Below are 8,806 nucleotides of genomic sequence, written 5' to 3' on the forward strand. Positions count from 1 at the left end.
AAACCTCAACAAGACAAAAACAAAAACAAAGGAAGGGCAAAGCAGGAAGCCCCAGAAGAAAACCACAGCAGCCCACAAAAAGAATACACGTCCCACAATTCGAAGCCAAATCAAAACAGGCAGAACTAGACCAGTCAAAAATTGAACAAGCGAAACGAAGGCAACAACGATACTCCTCCATTGTAAGCACTGACCTGGACAGGTGGAACAACTCGGATACTGTAGAAGTCATCAATCTAGTATCCGATTCACCATTACAAAGCCCGATAACAATAGTCACTTCAAGTTCACCGAAAGACCTTATGCACACCCCTAACAAAGGCCGAGGATCCGTCGAGCGAATTGTGCAAAAACTACCCATAAACAAGGACGACATGGCAGAAACTCCGTCCGCACCCGTTCGGAACATAGAGCAGCTTATACAACACACAAGCACGGAACCCACCCGGGACATACAACAACACCAACCAACCATTACACAGAGCAACCACAACAGAGATGACGAGCTACCAGTCACCATCCTCATAGAATCGGACAGCGACCACAACATCATGCCAGAGGAACCACTAACAGCGCAAATAACTGCAGGACAAGAACCCCCACCCACAGAGCCCACAAGGATAGCAAACAAGGATACCAACATCTCCATAGAGCACTCACTGTCTGACGACGAGAGATGCAGGAACCCGGATCACAGTGATAGCCCGCAGTCGAGCTACAGCACGGCCCCTTCGGAAATCCCGCACCGCACAACCCTAGAACAGAGCCCCATTTCATCATTGGACCCAGAAGACGTTGACCACCTCAATCATATTTTCGACATATAAATGCCGAAAAAAAACTGAAAAAGGGGGAGTGTGGTACGGAAGTACCCGTCAGGAACTGAAACAAAGACTCATATACTATTATAAACACTACTAACACCCATATATTATTATACTATCAACCCATTCGGGAATCTGTTCAAACTTTAGTTCATTTCATTCAGTCTCAATCACTTGATGACTCAATTCCGTTGTACGCAGTAAACTTTCTATCACTTGTCTTAACACCTATGTAAATTCTAACATCTGTACACAGCGATGACAGGTATTGTCTGGTCTCGCCTTTATCTCTCTACGCCGTGAACTTATTCACCGCTTTTTGCCTGAATCGTGAACAAAAACAGTTGAATTGCGAAAGTTTTAGAACTGCTCTTTTATCCATCTTGACAGTAATTATATTGCAGCCCGCAGATAAAGCTAAATTTCAACCAATAAGAATAGAGATTAATTTTCGATCTATTGTCCCTTTTTTTCTGGTTTCGATCTGTTGTCCTTTCGATCTATTGTCCGGCCACCTTAATTATGTTCGGCCCTAATAATTTGTTCGGTTGTGATAGATTCATATCAAGTCCCACGCGCCGCTGAGGCATGGCCAAATTAGCTAGCAGTAATAGCCAATTAAAGTTTGTTTTACAACTAAGGGACGCTACGTTTACCGCTTAATGCGCGGGTAATTATCGTCAACTGTGGTTTTCGAGTAGCTATATTTGCTCAAGTGTCGGCTAAAAGGTGTGTCGGCTAATTTGTATGTCGGCCTATTGACCGGTCACGCTGTTTTGTAGACTCTCTATGTTATTAATTCATGGGTTTCTTTCAATTGCTAATAGTTTTTAGGAAAGTCTAATCACCCAGGGACTCCGTTCCAAAAAATATCTATGATTTTAAACAATGAAGTGCGCATTCGTACTTGTCTTTAATATTGAGATTCATATTATATTCACTTCCAGATATTCAATTTAAGATTCACATAGGATAACTCAATGTTAGCAATCAGAAATCGCACCCGTTAACAAAAATAAATGCTCAAAGTGCAGGACAATGTAGTAAACAGCCTGCTCTGAACGCGTATTTTCCGTAACTTTCGCATTCTTTTTTTCAATTTTAGATTACACAACTTTAATTGCTTCAAATTACAGCTTTTCAATTGCTTCAATTATTCAAAAGCCAAAGGTTCTTCGGGAAAGAATCTAGCTTCAATTTTTCCAGTACTCCGTAAAATCAGCTGATTTAGTTCCACGTGAACTCTGTTAATTGTGAACAGTTCGCTATCCTTGTAAATGAGAAAAAGTGATTTTCAATGTACGCATGCATACATACAAGACTTTCAATGAATAAACGAGAAAATATCTGCGTAATATGAAGGAACATATAACACGTATGCTCAATTATTTGTCTAATGCAAAGAAAGGGTTGGTGCTATGGTTACGTTGAGTGTCTATGGTTCAATACAGAAGCAAAACCTAGTGGGGTCTCGTTCGAAATTGATCTTTGATCGAATAACAGAAATGACTTCAGCGTACGGTTCCTTGCGCTTATCGCTGATCTGAGCGGCGATCAGTTTGAGAGCTCTTGTAGTTATAGGTCCCGCTTTGCCAATGCAGGCAAACACTAGTGGGTTAAACGTGCTACGCTTTTACATCAATCACGCGTTGTTTGTATTTCGCTTTTTTATAGACTCAATGCTTGTACGCATATGGCAAGCTTTGGGGAAGACTGCCAGGGGGTTGAAGATCTTAACATCGAAGAATGTTCGCACGCAGGAGTTCTCCCATAGACCTGTGACTTTGGTGTCGTCATGCATCAACATCGAGTGGTTGCGTTGCATTGTCATATCAGCAGCCTTATGATAAATATGCTTAGATTTCACGACGGACTGCGCAGTATGATACGAATAACAAGATTTAAAAAAGGATTTAAAACTTTCTTACGACCGTTTTCGAACTCTGAGTTCATCGTCAGAATATAAACAATACAAAATGCTAAAATCAAAAGCCAGAAAATAAAATACAAATCACTAAAATCAATCATTCAAGGAAATTTAAAACGAATTTTTACTTATCTACAATCGTATCTACAAAATGTTTTTATCTGAGTGAAAATACATTTTCGATTTGATGTAGCAGATGCATATCGACATGTTTTTTAATAAAAAACCTACATATATTGCTTGAAACCTACTTTGGTTTTGTTCAATTTTAAAGTTGAAATTTTCGTTTCGTAACGTGTCTTTCAAGTTGGATTTTCATCTCCAAACTAATCTTTCAGTGTCAGTTCTCGTGTTCGGTATTCGTCTCGCGTGTTGATGGCTGGTTCCAGTGTTCTTATATAGAGCGCCTCTAAAGTCATTAACTTAGATTGGTCGCTGCATTGGTCTAATACATTCCACTGGCAAGTTGTTTTATCACCGTTGCACTCGAGCGCATGTACTCCCATCGCTGAGTCCGCCTTGGCATGCTCTGCAACTCTTGTGGTAATATGTCGGCATGTCTGCCCTACATAGAGGGATTTGCATCCATTACAAGTGAGTTCATAAACCACGTGCGATTTGAGATCCCTATCAAAGCTAGACTTGAGGCTAGGTAAACAGCTCTTAAGTTTCCGAGTGGTGAAAATCGTCTGTACAGGATGAATTTTGTTCAACTTCTTTACAAATTCATTAGAGATGTTGCCTCTGTACTGTCGACATGTTTTTTATTAAAAAACCTACATATATTGCTTTAAACTTACTTTGGTTTTGTTCAAATGTAAAGTTGAAATTTTCGTTTCGTAACGTGTCTTTCAAGTTGGATTTTTATCTCCAAACTATGCTTTCAAATAACTTCCGTCTATATTTTCTAGATTAATGCTCTTGTTGATATTCTAGAACTTCTATTGATTAAACTCTCTTACTTTAAAGAACCAGAAAATTAGGGAAAGGTGGTATGATCCACCCAAAGGACGGAACGGTGAATTCCCTCTATGTACCATCTCAATAGCGTATTTAAATTTTCCCCGAAAGCAACGTATTTTAAACTTACAGCAATATGCTAGACTCTTCAAAGGTTGAGAACTAATTACGTGTTAGGTACTAACCTCCCGCAAAAATTACGTGTTAGGAACTAACCTCCCGCAAAACAACACTATCATCCGCACAACATCACTAACATCAGATTCCATCTTTCCGAATGGAGTCTCTGATCGATTAGACTTTACGTAAGACACAGTAACAACAGTCACACACCGAAATAAACTGCCTGGAAAGAGAGTTTGTTTTTTAAAACAAAACCCAAAAACTTCAAATTATCCAAAAATTTGAAATCCATTGGCAGTTGAAAATCACAGACCATTGAGCTCTTCCGCGCAATATTCGTAAATTCTGTTTTCTTTGTGTTTAGTCAAAGTTTGGCACCTTTAAACAATTTTTGCAGAGTGCCGAATTTTGAATCAAGTCAGATTGTCAGATTGTTGTTGTAGACAAAATAAACAACGGGGTCAACAGCATCAAATTGATAATTCACATTGAGCTCCACAAATATAAGCTCTGATGGTAACAGATAGCAAGTAAAAAAAAGAGGGCCTAAAACAGAACCTTGCGGAACACCCGTTTCAACTGATTGAATTGAAGAAAAAGTCACCAATTAAAACTTTTTGTGATCTACCACTAAGGTAATTCCTGATAAAGCTGAGAACGCGATGCGCAATTCCTGGAAAATTTTCACGAACAGGCAGAAGTATATCATGATCAATTGTATCAAATGCGGCTGATAAATCAAGGAGAAGATCAAGCGTGCTTTTCTCATTCCTATGTTAAGCAAAATGTCATTGGTTACTTTCAGGAGTGCTGTTTCAGTTGAGAAGAAATTTCTATCAGCACATTGAAATTTGCATAAAACATTGTTATCTTTTAAATTTTAAATAATAATCTTTTTCTTGTATATAAAAAAAACTAGAGCTAAAGCTAAAACTAAAGCAAAAATAAAGCTAAAGCTAAGCCAGAAATTGAAGCTAAAGCTAAACCAAGTTTGAAAGTAAAAAATAAGTTTTGTTTTAATGAAAAAAAATTCACCAGAAATGACTCCCTGAATCTCATTCATCAACCAATTTGTAAGAAAAAAATTGAAAGACTATCAGTGAAGCTGTTCAACTGCCTCACATAACAAAACCTATTAGATAATGTTGAAAGAGTTAAGTAATTTGTATCATAAATTGAAAGATTTCTATATTCTCAATAATGTTGAAATGGTCAAACATATTTTTTCCTTATAGGCACCCAAAAAATCCATACCCTTGCCTGCATGCTACAGGAGTACCCAAAAAGTTGCTTTTCTGGTGAAAAAGAGTGACCCCTCTCGGACCAATATTTCAGGAGATATGGCCATTTTTTGAAAAATTTTGCGATTCTGGTGCAAATTGAAAAATTCTGATCTTGTAAAAATTTTCAAAAAAAAAGTTTCTTGTAACCTCAATTAAGGCTCGTCTACAACCATAAGCAGTTAATAGTCGTCCATGGTTAAGCACTTGGTTAATGTTTCATTGAAAGACCAGAAAAGTCATGAAAAAATTTCGAAAAAAAATTGAACTACGAAAGGCAGGATTATGATGACACATAGTCCCGTTGCCTGTACCCTCCGAGTCTCTTTATAAATAAATTATATTTAATTGATTTATTTTTTCTACTCGTGAGAAATAAATTCTTTCTTTCTTTCTTTCTTTTCTTGCTGAATAACTAGGAAGATCAAAGCCCACTTCAAAAAATATGAAAAATTTCAGAGCAAAAACGCTTCTTTAAAAGGTTTTCACTTTAGGTCTTCCATGTTTAAAGTTAAAGATACTTTTTGAGTCACCTTCTTGTGCTATAAGTACAGGGGTACTTTTCAGTGATTTTCTTTTCATGATAGTTGTTTTAATTAAAGCAGCAGAGATCAAAAATAATTCGTCTTCAGTTCTCAATATGGCGGTTGTATTTTATGATGGTGTTTCCGAGATCAAAAAGATGTTCAGTCCTTGTTTCCGTTATTATTCAACAACACTGTGAGCCATCAGGGACCAAATATCAGGCTAAAAATTGAAAAAAAATGTCTCTACTAAAGACATTTTCCTGTTCGCATCGCATATTTGTGCCTCCCCCATTGACCCACGCCACGCCTCAAAGATTTTCAGGGAAACTATTTAGCGAATAAAAGCTCTGTCCACGGTTATGATTACTTCCAAGTCAGCCACGAACCCAACCAAATATCAGGCTAAAAATTGAAAAAAATGTCTCTACTAAAGACATTTTCCTGTTCGCATCACATATTTGTGCCTCCCCCATTGACCCACGCCACGCCTCAAAGATTTTCAGGGAAACTATTTAGCGAATAAAAGCTCTGTCCACGGTTATGATTACTTCCAAGTCAGCCACGAACCCAACAAAAGCTCTGTCCACGATTATGATTACTTCCAAGTCAGCCACGAACCCAACAAATTACCCCTACAATTATGACTGACAGCACTTTTTGGTTTCATATGACTAACAGCACTAACAAGTCATTTATTCGGATTTTCCTAATTATTGTTAATTGTGCAATTTGGATAACTATATATCTTAGTGTGTAACTATTGGCTAAAATCAATTTAGTTTATTTACCAGTCAGTTATGACTAATAATGACGCGTCACAGATGATGTTCCATATGTTGAATAGTTTTATATAACGTATAATATGGGGCCAACAGGTCAAATGGTCAATTCTAACGATAATAACCCATCTGCAGAAGAGGGGTCAATGAGAACAACACCTCAGCTATTGGTTGTCCCTCTTGTTTCTTTTTTAAAATAAAAAAAGGTAAACAAGGAAATGCCCCTCCCGAACACTGGGTGAATATTGGCTGGTCTGAGGCCCTCCCAGCGCTACCTCTACACAAAGCATTTCACTTTGATTCAATCTATCAATAAGATAATAATATACACAAGCACCAGCTGAAAAAGTATGACAAAAGAGAGATAGCATCAGAAACCTTTAACGTCAGAAGCCTTCTAAGCCTAGAAAGAAGAATGGCATTCTCAAACGCAATCGCAACTTTAAAATACGATCTCCTTTGTCTGACAGAAACTTGGTTCACACCTCATGTGCCAAATACTGCCTTGTTGTTGCCAAATTACAGCGTATATCGAAACGATAGGGACCCAGATATGTCCACTTCTAAACATGGCGGTGTTCTAATAGGAATCCGAAATTCGATTGAACATGAGCAATTAAAACTAAGCATAGTACATGACGATTGTGGCAATCAAAATCTACACTAAACCAAAACCTATACTAATCTTGTAATATCCGTGCACTGTCAACGGTTACGGTTTGGTTTGGATGTTATTCCTAAGCACTTTAAACCTCGGAGTTACTGAGGAAAATTTTCCAAGTTTCAGACTTGAATTTAATGGAGCAAATGTAAAAGTTCAATCAGTTTAATACAAAATTAGATCAATTGCTTGTAAATATTAGAAGGTTTGTGAAGATGAGAGATGTAAAGCAATTAAAGAGAGGCAGCTCGATTGTGTAAGGTTTAGGTTTGAATATGTTCTTTGGTTTTCAGTCCTATCAATGGTTAATTAATCTTAGGTTATTTTTACCCATTTTCGTTAATCTCCGTGGGATTTTCTCATAGTTATTTTCTACCGCATGGGTCCCTGTTAGTTAAACTAACAGATAACAGGTTTACCTGCTTGACGAATCCCGTCATGAACAAACATTCCTTGACATGTCCCGTCAAGATTAAATTATATGATGATTCCCATCATTATTTATGATGCTTTCTCTATATTGTTAAAATCCGGTTTACTATTAGTAACCATCTCTTTTTGTTCTGCTTTTTGTTTATGAAAATTTCGAATTACGCGCTTAATATGTAATTTATGAGCATGTCATACATTATGGTTCACTATAATACCATAGACGTATTTCGCAAGGAAATTTTTTGTTCCCAGGTATCTTTGTAATGCTTTCATGCTTGTTGGTGGTTCCAGTTTTTGGAAACCATCAATTCTTGAAGTTAATGGTTTTACTTTTTTGTCTTCAATGATGTGTCCGATAATTTTAACTTTTTTCAACATGAAGTATGTTTTATCAGGTGCTGCTTTAAAGTTTTTTTTTCAATAATTTTTTATGATATTCTATTAAGGTTTCATACATCTGTTCGTATGAGTTGGTTTGGATTAAAATGTCATCAACATATGTAATTACTGTTCCTTTGCGGATTAAGGGATAAAGAAAGTATGTTAATATTGATGCAAAGGCTTCGGATCCTATTGATATTCTATAGAATAGTCGTCTAAAGCAATATTGTTCATTGCCAATTGTGAAATGAGTATATCTCATTGATTGTTCGTCTAGTGGTATCTGGTTGTACGCACTATTGAGATCAGCTGTTGTAAATATTGTTCCGTTTATTCGTGTTAGTGCTACGTCAACAGGTTCAATGGGCCAATTGCATTTGGCTTCATCTATCATGCTATTCAAGTATCGAGCGTCCAATACGATTTTTAAGGATTCTCCATTTCGTAGTATTATTACGGGTTTGTAATGGTTTTTCCTGTTGATAGTTGTTCTTTGTTTACAGGTGCAATTATGTCGTATTTCTTCAATCCATCTAGTGGTTTTGGATTCTTTCTCTGAGGTGTATTGGTACTTTGCTTATTCTCTGTTTTTTTGAAAATTGCATCTTTTTTCATAGGTAAATTCAATTTTACTTTTGTTTTTCCAACGTCAAATTTTGTTGTTGCGTAAACTTGTTTGTATTCTAATATGATTGTTACTAGTTTTTCGAATTCTCTTTGTGTTAGATGTGAATGTTGAAAATCAAACATTTGAACGAATTCCTTTTCTGATTCTGTGTATTTGTTAATATCAAATTTGCATTTAAAATTTGGTTTTCTTCCAAATGTTGCTACTTGTTCAATTGTTTCGTTTTCTTGTATATTTAGTATTTCGTTAATGTCGTTTTCGTTTTCATATGTTAGGCGATATAA

Source organism: Convolutriloba macropyga, chromosome 4 (assembly GCF_964194025.1).
Source record: "Convolutriloba macropyga chromosome 4, txConMacr16.3, whole genome shotgun sequence".
NCBI classification, from domain to species: domain Eukaryota; kingdom Metazoa; phylum Xenacoelomorpha; order Acoela; family Convolutidae; genus Convolutriloba; species Convolutriloba macropyga.